Source organism: Protopterus annectens, chromosome 7.part0 (genome assembly GCF_019279795.1).
Source record: "Protopterus annectens isolate FY-2018-M chromosome 7.part0, PAN1.0, whole genome shotgun sequence".
Taxonomy (NCBI): Eukaryota; Metazoa; Chordata; order Ceratodontiformes; family Protopteridae; genus Protopterus; species Protopterus annectens.
In genome coordinates this window covers 542,886,105-542,902,737 of record NC_056739.1, presented here as the reverse complement: position 1 = coordinate 542,902,737, position 16,633 = coordinate 542,886,105, and positions in this window count along the sequence as shown.

Below are 16,633 nucleotides of genomic sequence, written 5' to 3'. Positions count from 1 at the left end.
AATGCCCTGACAACATTCCCTCCTACTTCCTCGTGATAGCAGCAGATGCAATTGCTTATCCTATTAGCATCATAATCAGTCGTTCCATCCATGAATGCATTGTACCCCAATTGTGGAAGCAAGCATTCATAATCCCCTACATAAAGGAGGCAACAATTGCAACATTAGTAACTTTCGTCCCATTGCTATTCTGTCCCCATTTCTAAACTTCTAGAAAATATATACACCTTCAACTTCTGCCACATCTCTTAGATAACAACCTGCTAACCCCTACACAACACGGATTCAGGCCAAATCATAGCACTATGACAGCCCTGTTGTCCTTTCTTGAGACTGTTAACACAGCACGTGATTCCGGTCACATTGTCTCTACCTTACTACTTGACCTCTCCAAAGCCTTCACACCATTTCACATAACTTGCTCTTAACCAAACTGTCAAAACTTAACCTCTCTCCCTCTACCATAAACTGGTTCTCCAGCTATCTATCAAATAGATACCAAGCTGTAATATGGAAAAAGGCCACTTCCCATTCCTTAGTACCCTTACTGGAGTTCCTCAAGGTTCTATTCTTGGTCCCTCCTCTTTAATATATTTATCAATGATTATCACAAATCTATCCCATTTGCAAACATCATCAATATGCAGATGATTCAACCATCATCTGCTCTGCCACCTCCCCTCTCTGCTCCAAAACTTACTCAGGAAGCTTTTTCAATCACTGAACATTGGATGAAATCAAATCACTTAGCACTCAATGCCTCCAAAACAAAACTTATGGTATTCACCCCCTCAAAATCCACTTCCTTCAACATGAACTCATTCTCAATTACCAGCCAAAATAACTCACCCCTTGAACTAGTGTCTGAAACTAAGCTACTTGGTGTACAGATTGACAATCGGCTCAGTTACAACTCCCATCTTCAACTAAATATTAAAAACCCATCAAAACTAGGTATGTTATACGTCAGAATCAATACCTTACAAGCTCTTCTAAAATCACACTTGCTTCCTCTTTTCTCATCCCTCCCTTCTCTATGGGGCTCCATTATTGACCAATCTTCAGACTTCTCTAAAAACAGCTTTCCTCCTGCTATAACAAAATTGCAAAATTTGCCAACAGCCATAGGTCCACTACTCATCACTGCTCCTCTCTCCATAAACTAAACTGGCTCAATTACCTAATCAACTCATATATATGCAGCTGACTTTCGCTCACAAACTCATCCTTAGCCCCTCTCTCTGTCCCTCCCTGTCTTCCACCCTCAAAATGCACCTACCTAACAGAGTCTTAAGGTCTAACAATCAAAACCTACTACAAGTACATAAACCATCTCATCCCTCAGGTAAACACCTATTATCTTTTAATCTTGCTCGTCTCTGGAACTCACTTCCACCATCCATTCGTACCACCACTAACCAGTACATGTTCAAAAAATCTCTTCATACATATCTAAGATCCCAATGGGATTGTTCTTGCTCCCTCCCCTCATAATTCTATGTTATCCCATTTTTCTTCCCATATATGATACATAACTCTTCCTATCTAAGCTTATGTTCCCTCAGAATACCTACCCTGTAATGCAAGTCTATGTTTTCTTCTGAACAACTTCTTTGAAAGCATAAAACATTACTCTTTTAACCTATTCCCCTGACATCTAATCCACATCAGATTAGATTGTTTTGAATGCTTCTTGAAGTTTTGAGCCTAAATGTGTTAAATGTTTTATATTTTACTCTGTATAAGTATTATTGTAATTTTTGCATGTACCTGTTTTTGTCTGTATTGGAGCTTTTCTCCCCAGGACTCCATTGAAAACGGGTTCTTTTGGCCCAATGGACTATCCTGGTAAACCAACTGCAAATAAATAAAATAAATAATAAATAAAATTACATAATTAATGTCTACCCTCCCACCCACTAAAAAAAAAAAAAGCACACACCTGTATAAACACAGATAGCAGAGTAAGTAGAAAGAGAAAGTCATAAAGTATCCATCTTCCAAAACACAGTTTATTAGACTGGATTAAAGCAGAATATTTGCATGAGATGAACAGCTTCAGTCAATTACTGAAAAAAAAAATCCAGTATGAAATGTTGAGTGTGAATGCCATAAAAAGGCTGTGCAGATATTCAGCCAACATAGTGTATTATGTTAGGAATACATTGGTCTGCAGCATACCAAGGACTGTAGACCATTGAATGGACACATGCCCAGTTTTGAAGCTGCTCTCCTTCACTTCGCATCTACCCTTGGTGGTAAGTGGTTGGATAGTCCAGCAGAATAAATGGGAAAGATACATATTTGAGGGATACAGGTACTGGGCTAAGTATGCACCTCACATTTTGTAGCTGGTAACTGGCCTTGAATGTTTGTGGTTGATTATATCAATGAGTAATTTTGATTGGTCTTTTTTTAAATATGTGCGAGCATATGGAGTTATAGATTCCTTAAAAGTGTAGAATGGCATGTGGCTGAACCAACAGTCATCAAAGCTTTTTGGTATAAAAGTTATTTGAATGAAAACTTATCTGGTTCAAACTCATTTAGCAGAGTGTGGTATAGTAAGGGGGGAGTTGGAGTGAGATGGATGAAGTGGTGGTGAGTGGTCCCAAGGGTGGGAGACTAGTGATTGGAGCGGACTTCAATGGGCATGTTGGTGAAGTGAACAGAGGGGATGAGGAAGTGATGGGTAGGTATGGTGATAAGGAGAGGAATGCAGAAGGTCAGATGATTGCGGATTTTGCGAAAAGGATGGACATGGCTGTGGTGAATACATATTTTAAGAAGAGGGAGGAGCACAGGGTTCATAGGTTCATAGGTTCATAGGTTCATACTAGGCTATCTGCCCTAGGGCATTTATAAGCCTAGCCAGAGTGTGTTTGGCTTTCGCCACCCATTTTAAATTAATTTTGCTATGCCTTTTTTGAGGTTAGTATACTGTGCCTCTGTCTAACAGTGACACAGAAGTGATAGCCGGGGTAAACCTACGATCTCCCATCCACTCATCAAGATTCCTCTTGAAGAGAGTCAATGTGGGACTCTGCCTAACCTGGACTGGGATTTTATTCCAGAGTGAAGGGAGCCTCTGGGTTATGAATCTGTCCCTCCAGCATGTCCTTCAGTGCTGAGGTTCAAGTCTCGAGCGCGTAGCTCGATGGGATTTGGATTTTCTGAGGTGCAGCATGTTCATTAATTCCGGTTGGACATGGCTTTATACGTCAGGCACAGATCGCCTATGAGCAGGCGGTATGCCACTGAGTAGAGCTGGAGTTTCTTTAACCGGGCAGCATATGGCATCTGTTTGAGCCCTTTGATCCTCTTGGTGAGGTACTTTTGGGGTCTTTCCAGTTGCTGCAGGTGTCTGGTAAGGTACATCCCAAAGGGGCATTGTACTCAATTATGGGCCTGATGAGGGATGAGTAAAGAGGCACGATGACCTCCCCTGATCTAGATGTGAATTCCTTCGTGATTAGGTGGGCTATATAAAATGTTTTTCTAACCACTTTGGCCACGTGGTTGTCAAATGAGAGATTGCTATCAACTTGGGTCCCCAGGTCCCTAATGACTTCTTCTGTACTTAATGGATTACCACCTATGTGGTAATTTGTGGGCACTTTGTTTTGCCAAAGGGGATGACTATACACTTTTTGGTGTTTAGCTTGAGGCCATGGCTCTGGCACCAGTTGTCTGTTTCTATGAGGCCCTTTTGGAGGATGCTTGTGTCGGCTGGAGAGTTGATTATGGCACCCAGTTTGCAGTCATCTGCGAACTTGGTCAGCCACAGTCCTTCTGTGTTGGCCTGCACGAGAAATATATACCGAACAAGAGGTCCCAGGACTGAGCCTTGTGGGACGCCACTTGTAACTGGTTTGGAGTCTGACATCGCTCCAGCAATTCTAACCATGTGGGTTCTGTCCTTGAGCCAGTTTGCAACCCATCTAGTGACATAGGGGTTTATATTTAAGCTGGTGAGCTTATCTATAATGCCTGAGTGGGGTATTGTATCGAAGGCTTTTGCGAGGTCCAGGTAGGCTGTGTGGACCACCTTCCCCTCGTCAATGGCCTTGGTGACTGTTTCAAAGAAATCAACCAGGTTTAAGAGGCAGGATCTGCCCTTAACAAAGCCAAACTGGGTAGGATCCAGTGACTGTAGGTCCCCAATATCTTTATTTATGAGGTCCATGATGATCCTTTCCATAGCTTTGCAGACCAAGCTAGTCAGGCTTATGGGGCGATAGTTTCCAGGATCCGTTGAGACACCACCTTTGTGGAGAGGGACCACTGTTGCTGTATGCCACTCTTTGGGTACATATCCTGTAGTAAGGCTAAGATTGAACAGTAGTTTTATGTTTGGGTTTAGCTCTTCTTGGAGTTCATGTAGGACGCAGCCTGGGACACCATCTGGTCCCATTGATGCTGTGTTTTTTTGCTTTGGAGAGGGCGGCCCTTACCTTAGCATCTGAGATGTCAGGGGGGCAGCACTCTGTCGGGATAGATATTTGCCCTTTTGGTGGGGAGAGGGGGGAGAAGTTTGCACTGAACTTGTCAGCTAGGATGTTGGCAATGTCTGTGGGCTCGGTGTATTTTTTGTCATTTTGGACTAATTCTGAGCATATCTGGGAATTCCCACCCAGGTTCCTAGCATAACTAAAGAAAGCCTTGTGATTATCCTTAGTGTCCTGTGCAATTTTTCTCTCGAAGCTGACCTCAGACGATTTTATGAGTGCCCGTAGTTTTTTGCTAATACTGATCAGAGATGCCTTCCCTTTTTAAGATTTTGCTCTATCATGTAGTAGCTTCCTCCTTCTATTGTATAGTTTGTTTATGGCTGGGGTCCACCAGACAGGACGTCTGCCTTTGGAGGATTGGGTCTTGGTTTTATTTGGGATTGCATGATCCATGCATTCCTGAAGGCGTTCATAGAATGCGTTTATAAAGGATTCCTGCGGTCTGGGCCGTATTTTCCACAGGCCCGGGGGCTTTGAAGGATTTCGCCTCAGTTTTGAGGTGTGTGAAATTTGCTTTATAGAAGTTTTTCACTGTGGTTTTCTGGGCAGGGGGTGGGGTCGGGATGTGAATATCCAGTGAGATTAGTTTATGGTCTGATCTTACCAGTGAGGGATACACTTCTGGTCTGGAGCATAGTGTCCCCATGTTGGTGATGATCAGGTCCAGTATGTTTTCCCCTCTTGTGGGAGTGGTAACAAGTTGTTCCATAGCATTTGAGTTTATAAATTCTAGGAACCTTTGGGCTAGGGTGTTGGAGCTAGAGTAATGCTCCCAGTCTATGTTTGGGTAGTTGAAGTCGCCCAATATAATGGTGTTTGGAGAGACCTTCATATTTTCCAGTATTCTCAGGAAGGCCAAGTGGGGTTCCTGTGTTTGGGAGGGTGGTCTGTAGCAGGCTATAAACTGGAAGGCAGTTTTACCCACAGTTAGTTGCACATGGATAGTCTCTGATGCTTCGTGCTGTGCCACCAACCTGCAGGTGTGGGTATCTTTGATAAATATTGATACTCCCTCCTTTTGTGGTTCGGTCCAAGTTTTGGGGCGAAAAGCATGGTATGAGGTATAACCTGGTAGTGCTGGGGTGCTCTCGGAGCCTTGAACCAGGTTTCTGTTACTGCACAGATATCGATGTTCTCCATGCTAAGGAGAGTTTCGAAAAGTGCATCTTGAGGTTTAGACTTCTGGCGTTGAGTAGCATTACTCTTAGTTTCTTATCCTTTGTGATACCTATGGAGGTGGGTTTGTCTTTTGAGCCTTGCCTAAAAAGGCACTATGGAGGTAGCAAGAGCCTTTGCCAATATCCAAAGCCCAGGGTGACAGGTGCAAGCCGTCCCTAGCGAAGCATCGTGGCTTGTCGAGCATGTCATCCCAGGCTGACAGGCATTGGATCCCCTTTGAATGACACCAACACTTAAGCCAATTGTTGAAATTGATCATCTTGTCTTCATATTGTGGCATCATTCTTGGTGAGGGTAAGATGCTACTCAAGTTCAGGGTCATACCAGCCTGGGCTACATGCTCAGAGAGCTCCTCTATGTCTCTTTTCATGTAGTCCAGGGAGGTACGTCTCAGGTCATTCACACCAGCATGGACAATGACTGAGTCATATTTGTACTTGCCTTGGAGTGACCTGAGTGCTTGTGTTATGTGGCGGATCCTAGCGCCCAACAGGCAGCTCACCATGACCTTCTCCTTGTTCAGCCTGGTGAGTGGGATGTCAGTGTGCCTGACGATAGAGTCACCTATTACAAGTGTATCAGGTGTGACGTACAAGAGTGGAGGAAGATGCACACAGGTGGATTATATCCTATGCAGGAGGGCCAGTCTGAAGGGGATTGGAGACTGTAGAGTGGTGACAGGGGAAAGTGTAGTTAGGCAGCATAGAGCAGTGGACTGTAGGATGATGTTGGTGATCAAGAAGAGGAGGAGAAGTGTGAAAGCAGTGCCAAGGATTAAATAGTAGAAGTTAAAAAAGGGTGATTGTGAGGTGGAGTTCAGGGAAGAGTTAAGACAGGCACTGGGAGGCAGTGAAGAGTTACCGAATAGCTGGGTAACTACAGCAGAGCTAGTAATGGAGACTGCTAGAAAGGTGCTTGGTGTGACATCTGGACAGAGGAAGGAGGACAAGGAGACCTGGTGGTGGAATGAGGAAGTACAGGAGGGTATACAGAGGAAGATGCTGGTGAAAAAGTAGTGGGATTGTCAAAGAGATGAAGAAAGTAGACATGAGTTTAAGGAGATGAGGCGCATGGCAAAGAGAGAGGTGGCAAAGGCTAAGGATAAGGCATATGGAGAGTTGTATGAGAGATTGGACACTAAAGAGGGAGAAAAGGACCTGTACCAATTGGCTAGACAGAGGGACAGAGCTGGGAAAGATGTGCAGCAGTTTAGGGTGATAAAGGATAGTGAGGGAATGTACTCACAAGCGAGGAGAGTGTATTGAGTAGATGGAAAGTGTACTTTGAAGGGCTGATGAATGAAGAGAATGAGAGAGAGAGAAGGTTGGATGATGTGGGGATAGTGAATCTGGAAGTGAAACAGATTAGCAAGGAGGAAGTAAGGACAGCTATGAAGAGGATGAAGAATGGAAAGGCTGTTGGCCCAGATGACATACCAGTGGAAGCATGGAGGTGCTTAGGAGAAATGGCAGTGGAATTTTTAACCAGATTCTTTAATGAAATTTTGGAAAGTCAGAGGATGCCTGAGGAATGGAGAAAAAGTGTTTTGGTACCTATCTTTAAGAATAAGGGTGATGTGCAGAGCTGCAGTAACTACAGAGGGATAAAATTGATCAGTCACAGCTTGAAGTTATGGGAAAGAGTAGTGGAAGCTAGGTTAAGAAGGGAGGTGATGATTAGTGATCAGCAATATGGTTTCATGCCAGGAAAGAGCACTACAGATACAATGTTTGCTCTGAGACTGTTGTTGGAGAAATACAGAAAAGGTCAGAAGGAGTTGCATTGTGTCTTTGTGGACTTAGAGAAAGGATATGACAGGGTGCCTAGAGAGGAGTTGTGGTATTGTATGAGGAAGTCGGGAGTGGCAGAGAAGTATGTAAGAATGGTACAGGATATGTACGAGAGTAGTGTGACATTGGTGAGGACTGCAGTGGGAGTGACAGGTACGTTTAAGGAGGAGGTGGGATTACATCAAGGATCAGCTCTGAGCCCTTTCTTATTTGCAGTGGTGATGGACAGGTTGACAGATGAGATCAGATAGGAGGCTCCATGGACTATGATGTTTGCAGATGACATTGTAATATGTAGTGAGAGTAGGGACCAGGTTGAGGAGACCCTGGAGAGGTGGAGATATGCTTTAGAGAGGAGAGGAATGAAGGTCAGCAGGGCTAAAACAGAATATATGTGTGTAAATGAGAGGGAGGGTAGAGCAATGATGAGGATGCAGGGAGTAGAGTTGGTAAAGGTGGATGAGTTTAAGTACTTGGGATCAACAGTTCAGAGTAATGGTGAGTGTGGAAGAGAGGTGAAGAAGAGAGTACAGGCAGGGTGGAATGGGTGGAGAAGAGTGTCAGGAGTGATTTGTGACAGACGGGTGCCAGTAAGAGTGAAAGGGAAGGTCTACAAGAGGATAGTGAGACCAGCTATGTTATATGGGTTGGAGATGGTGGCATTGACAAAATGGCAGGAGTCAGAGCTGGATGTAGCAGAGTTAAAGATGTTAAGATTTGCACTGGGTGTGACTCGAATGGACAGGATTAGGAATCAGTATTATTAGAGGGTCAGCTAAGGTTGGACAGTTTGGAGACAAAGCAAGAGAGGTGAGATTGCATTGGTTTGGACATGTACTGAGGAGAGATGCTGAGTATATGGGAAAAGGATGCTAAGGATGGAGCTGCCAGGTAAGAGGAAAACAGGAAGGCCCAAGATAAGATTTATGGATGTGGTGAGAAAGGACATGCAGGTGGTTGGTGTGAAAGAGCATGATGCAGAGGACATGAAGAAATGGAAACAGATGATCCGCTGTGGCGACCCCTAACGGGAACAGCTGAATGAAGATGATGATGATGATGGTATAGTAAGGGGATGTGGAAGGGAACTGTCTGAAATTTTTTACCAAATCTGACTCAGTAAGATGAGTTTTCAATGAAATTTGTGTTTTACTCCTCAGTCGTCAGTACTGATTCTAGCAAAAGCCATTCTAATACTTTTTATAGCCTCAGAGTTACTAAATACATGAAGAAGGTGAATTTCCCAGGTCAGTGATACACTGACCTCAGCAGTAATATTAAAGGATATGAAATGGGTATTAGCCCCATGAATGTGCACTTAACCCTGTACTAATTTCTCCAAAATGTTAAGGTTTCCAATAACGCACCTGTGTGTGTTTTTCTGTTGCATTTATGGTAAGCAGTGCTCTGATTTTTTTCAGATACATGACTTTTATTCCTTATATATTGGTTAATAATGGACCAATGTATTAAGCATCAGGAGCATACACTAATCCATAAATTTAACAGCCCTTAGGCTGGCAATGTTTAATACTCCTTAGTGCCACTTAGACAATTTTAACGCTTTGAAGTAAAAATTTATGTTCACACCTCCTGTGAGGGGAATTTGCTGATAAATGACAACTGTGCCCGTAGCATGGTGTTTGTGATTTCTTTCCACATCTGTGACTTTTCTGCAGATATGTTTATTTAAATACATTACCTTTACTTTATTGATAACCCTTTCATGGCTTTTTTTGAACTTGAGAAACCTGAGTCTAAAACTGAAGGAAAGGAATGTGCAGTGTTAGAAGTTACAGAACAGTACCTCAGTGCAGATAATATGCCCCTGATTATGTGAACCAGAAGTGAAGAAGAAAAGTCTAAAACCCAGTTTCACCTCAACTGACACCAGTTTTATTTTATTCTATTTTATTTTATTTCTCCCTTTTCTTGATCTACACAGCTAAAATCTGGAATAGCTTACCATCAGAAATAACATCTATTAATAATTTATCTCACTTCAAAATAACTCTCACTTAACAAATAGATGGCTATGCTCCTGTAAAAATCCTGGATAAGAAAAAAATTCCAATGCAATGTCCTATTTACTGTAAACACTCTTTGTCTAGGTAACACTAGTTCTTCACACAAATCAGATCATATCTCACCTTTTAACATACTTCTACCCATTCTTATTACAATCTAAAGTGTGTATGTGAGGACTGTTGTAAAACTATTCTCCTTACAGTTATGTTTCAATATCTATCTCTACTGTATCTCCTCTTACTAGAGGTTATCAGTCAATATAGTATATCTATGAACATTGCTCACTCAGCACTTGTTATTAATTATACTTGGTTTACATTCTATGTCACTAATTTTCCTGATAGATTTCCTCATTTTGCTTTTTTAAATAATAATTCTGTTTTCCTGTCCTAGACTATGCAACAATGCCATTAATAAGAATATTTACATGAATGTATTTTGATCCAATGTTATATGTCTAACTCAAATGTCAAGTTGTGTATATGTAAACCTTGTATTTTTAATTATAATCATTGTTACATGTTACATGTGGAGCTTTTCTTCCTGGGCCTCTGCTGAAAAAAGATTTTTTCCAGACAGACTTTCTAGGTAATCAAATCAGCATCATCTCTTTCGGCTGTTCCCGTTAGGGGTCGCCACAGCGGATCATCTGTTTCCATTTCTTCCTGTCCTCTGCATCTTACTCTGTCACACCAACCACCTGCATGTCCTCTCTCACCAGATCCATAAACCTTATCTTAGGCCTTCCTCTTTTCCTGTTACCTGGTAGCTTCATCCTTAGCATCTTTTTCCCAATATACCCAGCATCCCTCCTCAGCACATGTCCAAACCAACGTAATCTTGCCTCTCTGGCTTTGTCTCCAAACCTTCTAACCTGGGCTGACCCTCTAATATACTTATTCCTAATCCTGTCCACCCTCGTCACACCCAGTGCAAGTCTTTACATCTTTAACTCTGCCAAATCCAGCTCTAACTCCTGCCTTTTTGTCAGTGCCACTGTCTCCAACCCATATAACATAGCTGGTCTCACTACCCTCTTGTAGACCTTCCCTTTCACTCTTACAGGTACTAGTCTGTCACAAATCACTCCTGACACTCTTCTCCACCCACTCCATCCTGCCTGTACTCTCTTCTTCACCTCTCTTCCACACTCACCATTACTCTGAACTATTGACCCCAAGTATTTAAACTCATCCACCTTCACCACCTCTACTCCTTGCATCCTCACCATTCCTCTATCCTCCCTCTCATTCACACACATATATTCTGTCTTAGTCCTGCTGACCTTCATTCCTCTTCTCTCTAGAGCATATTTCCATATCTCCAGGGTCTCCTCCACCGGTTCCCTACTCTCACTACAGATCACAATGTCATCTGCAAACATCATAGTCCACGGGGACTCCTGTCTGATCTTGTCTATCAACCTGTCCATCACCATTGCAAATAAGAAAGGGCTCAGAGCTGATCCTTGATGTAATCCCACCTCCATCTTAAACGCATCCGTCACTCCCACCACAGACCTCACCACTGTCACACTATCCTCGTACATATCCTGTACCACTCTTAGGTACTTCTCTGACACTTCAGACTTCCTCATACAATACCACAACTCCTCTCTAGGCACCCTGTCATATGCTTTCTCTAAGTCTACAAAAACACAATAAAACTCTTTCTGACCTTCTCTGTACTTCTCCATCAACACTCTCAGAGCAAACATCGCATCTGTAGTGCTCTTTCCCGGCATGAAACCATACTGCTGATCACTAATCATCACATCCCTTCTTAACCTAGCTTCCACTACTCTTTCCCATAACTTCATGGTATGACTGATCAATTTAATCCCTCTGTAGTTACTACAGCTCTGCACATCACCCTTATTCTTAAAAATCAGTACCAAAAGTCTCCATTCCTCAGACATCCTCTCACTTTCCAAAATTTTATTAAATAATCTGGTTAAAAACTTCACTGCCATTTCACCTGAACACCTCCATGCTTCCACAGGTATGTCATCTGGACCAACAGCCTTTCCATTCTTCATCCTCTTCATAGCTATCCTTACTTCCTCCTTACTAATCCATTGCACTTCATGATTCACTATCAGCACATCATCCAACTTTCTCTCCCTCTTCATTTATCAACCCATCAAAGTACTCTTTTCATCTGCTCAACACACTCTCCTCGCTTGTAAGTATGTTTCCCTTATTATCCTTTATCATCTTTACCTGCTGCACATCTTTCCTAGCTCAGTCCCTTTGTCTAGCCAATTGGTACAGGTCCTTTTCTCCCTCTTTAGTGTCCAACCTTTCATACAACTCTTCATATGCCTTATCCTTAGCCATCGCCACCTCTCTCTTTGCCATGCACCTCATCTCCTTATACTCCTGTCTAGTTTCTTCATCTCTCTGACAATCCCACTTCTTCTTTGTCACCCTCTTTCTCTGTATACTCTCCTGTACTTCCTCATTCCACCACCATGTCTCCTTGTCATCCTTCCTTTGTCCAGATGTCATACCAATCACCTTTCTAGCCGTCACCCTTACTAGCTCTGCTGTAGTTACCCAGTTATTTGGTAACTCTTCACTGCCACCCAGTGCCTGTCTTAACTCTTCCCTGAACTCCACCTCACAATTACCCTTTTTCAATTTCCACCATTTGATCCTTGGTGCTACCCTCACACTCCTCCTCCTCTTCTTGATCACCAACGTCATCTTACAAACCACCATCCTATGCTTCCTAACTTCACTTTCCCCGGTCACCACTTTACAGTCTCCAATCTCCTTCAAACTGGCCCTCCTACATAAGATATAATCCACCTGTGTGCATCTTCCTCCACTATTGTATGTCACCCTATGCGCCTCCCTCTTGTTAAAATATGTATTCACCACAGCCATGTCCATCCTTTTTGGAAAATCCACTACCATCTGACCTTCTGCATTCCTTTGTTTAACACCATACCTACCCATCACTTCCTCATCCCCTCTGTTCCCTTCATCAACATGCCCATTGAAATCTGCTCCAATCACCACTCTTTCACCCTTGGGTACAGTCATCACCACTTCATCCAACTCACTCCAAAATTTTTCTTTCTCGTCCATCACACACCCAACTTGTGGAGCATATGCACTAACAACATTCATCATTACACCATAATTTTTCAGCTTCATAACCATCACTCTATCCGACAATCTTTTCACCTCCAAAAACACTCTTAGCATACTGTTCCTTCCTACGCCATTTCTACTCCCATCCACACCATGATAAAACAATTTGACCCCACCTCCGATACACCTAGCCTTACTCCCCTTCCATCTGGTCTCTTGCACACACAATATACCAACCTTCCTTCTGTCCATCATATCGGTTATCTCTCTCCCTAAACCAGTCATACTGCCAACATTCAAAGTTCCGACCCTCACTACCACAGTCCTAGCCTTTCTCCTGTCTTCCTGCCTTCAGCCATGCATTCCCCCTCCACTCCTCCTTTGGCCAACAGTAGCCCAATTTCTGCCAGCACCCTGTTGGCTAACAGTACTGGTGGCGGTCATTGTTAACCCAGGCCTCGACCAATCTGGTATGTAAATATTTACTGGTGTCCGCATGAATGATTTGGCCAAGTTTTATGCCGGATGCCCTTCCTGATGCAACCCTCCACATTTATCCAGGCTTGGGACCGGCACAAAGAAATGCACTGGCTTGTGCATCCCCAGTGGCTGGGTTACTTTCCAGGTAATCAAATGTAAAATAAAATAAAAATAAAATAAATTATATAAAAAGTAGTAGGTAGGCGGTACTTGGAGGGTAGGGTCAGAAATAAGTAAAGCCATTCACAGTTCTAACTAGAATCAAATCTAAGTGCTTAGGATTTCCCTCTCTCTTTCCCCCTTGGCTGACCTGGTGTGACTCATAGTTTGAATTCTACATTTACCTACACTAGCATACTGCAGCTCCTGCATAATGCTGTCTACAGGATTGCAACTGGCCACCACAGTCTCTAACAACAAAAACTGTTTTTCTCACAGCAATTAATCAGAGTAGGTTACACATAAAAAACATTTGTTAAGCTTTCTGTTACAGTGCTGTGCAACTAAGCGAGTCACTATTTTGGTCAGCCATAGGGCTCTTTTCTACTTGCGTGTTTGCCTTCTTCCCCTGTAACTAAAGTACACTGACTCTTACATTTGTCTCCCTGACTCTTGCATTTGTCTCTCTGACCCTAATTTTTACAGGTATACCTTGTACATTTCTGGCTTTCTACACTCAGACATAGATTCCTGTTTGAAAGCGTTACTTGTTTGTCTCACATTTGAACAAGTAACCCTTGTAAAAATCCTCAAAATTGTATACTGTTGGTCTGTCTTTCTTGCTAAACATAAGTAACATCAATGTGCTGAGTGCATGTTTTAGGCCTTTACATTAAACTTACCTCTGGTGTGGTGTCTTGAGTCAATCAAGGTCTCCCTCTATTCACTCCTACTGCCTTCTCTTTTCCCCCACCCCCCTCTTTCCTCAAACTGGTTGCTACAACTTAGTACAGGCATTGGTTCATCCCTGCTCCTCTTGCCCTCGCTTCACTCAGGCTTGCTTTGCACCCCACCCTGCCCCCAAATACGTCACGTCCCTGGTGCTGCTACATTTATTAGTACTACACCACACCCCACTTTTTTAAACCAATCAGTAATAACTTGTCACTCAACAGCACCACCCTCAACCTGATATCACCAGTCCTCTAACTGTACTATTCCTTTGGCCTAAGTTTCAAGCCTCATTCAGTAGCTATGCTATCTCCCAAAATACTCTTATTAACTCTACTACTACCCCTGTTACTCATCCCATATCTCCTTACCACCTACGGATATCAAGGTAATCCAGGTTTCCACTACCCTAAATTCCAAACATCCATCCCATCTACAACAGATAATAATGCACCCTTACTCACCTCCCTCAAGTTTATCTCCTTAAAGCCTAAATACTACCATCTTACTAGACCTAGTTACATTAGTCCTAAAACTAGACACTCTGACAAAACTTTATTCACAATCTTAAAACTCATACTCAGGATACACTACAACCTCACAAAGGATGGCGACATCCACCCAAACCCTGGTCCATCCCCACCTGTTGACCCTAATCCCTCTACTATATCCCCTACCAACATAGCTCCAACAAATAGACCTCCTAGCTCACTGCTGGCCTGCCATCTAAGCATTAGGAGCATAAATAACAAAACTCAGCACCTGCATGCCCTCTTAGCTGTTCATTCTCCAGATATATTATGCCTAGCAGAAATGTGGCTCAAGGCTGCCACCAAGGACCATGAGATTCTGCCACCAGGGTACAATATGTTTCGACTAGATCGTTCCACCAGAAAGGATGGTGGGGTAGCCATACTTTATAAGTCTACCCTATCTGTCAGCATAGACACCCAACAACCACCCCAGTTCAATAATGCTGAGATTCTTATCTCAAAACTACAAATGAATACAAACAAAAATATGAACTTTGTCTGTGTCTACATTCCCCCAGGGAGGAACACAGAAACATTAGAAGACTTCTGATATTGGTGATTCAATAACTATCCCCCAAGAAACAATTGTTCTTGGGGATTTCAACATTGACTGGAACATTTGCTCTTGTAAAACCCCCACAACCCACATAAATCTCTATGGATTTAGTCAAATCATAACCTCCCCCACCAGGACAGGAAAACCCAATAACAAGGAAAGTACCCTAGACTGGATACTCATCAATGCCGATCTTCAATCCTATAAATCAGGCACTTTGCCTGATGACCCAAGTGACCACTGTCTCACCTATGTAATCAAGCTCAAAGTAGACTGTTCCTACCAACCCACCTATAGAACATTAAGAAACAACAAGAATGTTATCCTCATCAAGTTTCAAAATGAACTTAAGGCATGCAACTGTTCAGTACTAAAAAGTCTCCCCCTAGATGAAGCAGTAGTATACTTTAACACCAAATTCCTTGCTATTCTTGCCTCCCATGCTCCCAGCTGCTCTATTAGAACCAAAGTTAATATTGCACCATGGCTTTCTAAAGATACCAAAACCAAAATTTCACTCAGAAACAAAGCATGGGCCACCTACTGAAAAACAAAAGCCCCACTTGATCAATTAAGATTCAGACAGCTAAGGAATGACACCAAAAATCCATAACCTTAGACAAAAAGAACTACTACTACCATCTACTGCAAAAAAACAAAAACAAAACAAACCTCAAAAGTTCTTGGCAGGTGTAAACAAAGTACTCCACCCAGGCCAAACCTCCACTCTACCCCCTCAGCTTCCCAACAAAAATCCCCAGTAGACATTGCTAATAACATCAACAGCTTCTTCACAGAGACTATCCAGTCTCTAGCCAGCAAACTCTCTCCCAATGGCTCTAATTCTAATGCAGCCACACACAGTACCCAAACATACTTCACCTTCCAACCAGTTCCTACTCAACTTATTCATGCCCTACTTAAGAAACTAAGACCTACCACCCTGGCTGCTGACCTCCTCCCAGCAGACTATCTGCAAAAGGCTACTGACACCATAGCATACCCCATCTCAATCTTGATCAACAGAGCTATATCTGCAGCTACTGTACCCACTATATGGAAAATCTCCCATATCATACCTCTCCATAAAAGAGGCAGTTCCACTGAACTGTCAAACTTTAGACCCATAGCTATTCTGTTACCTCTAGCTAAAATTATGGAGAAGTGTACACACATACAGCTCATGCACTACCTCACACAGAATAAGCTGTTGTCCAACTTTCAGCAGGACTTTAAGCCACACCACAGTACTATTTCTGCCCTCCTCTCTTTCTCTAGCATCATTAACCACAAATGCAATAATAACAAACTATCCTCAGCACTCTTTCTAGATCTCTCCAAGGCTTTTGACATGGTTGACCACAAAATGCTTATAAATACCTTAAAGGCCTTCTCCTTAAACAACCATGCACTCCAATGGTTTCAATCCTACCTGCAGGGTAGGTAATAAGCAGTCCTCTGGCAGGACAAGCTATCATCTCACCTACCCATCACATTAGGAGTCTCCAAGGGCTCGATACTAGGACTCCTTCTTTTCTCCATCTGTATCAATGACCTTCATTCA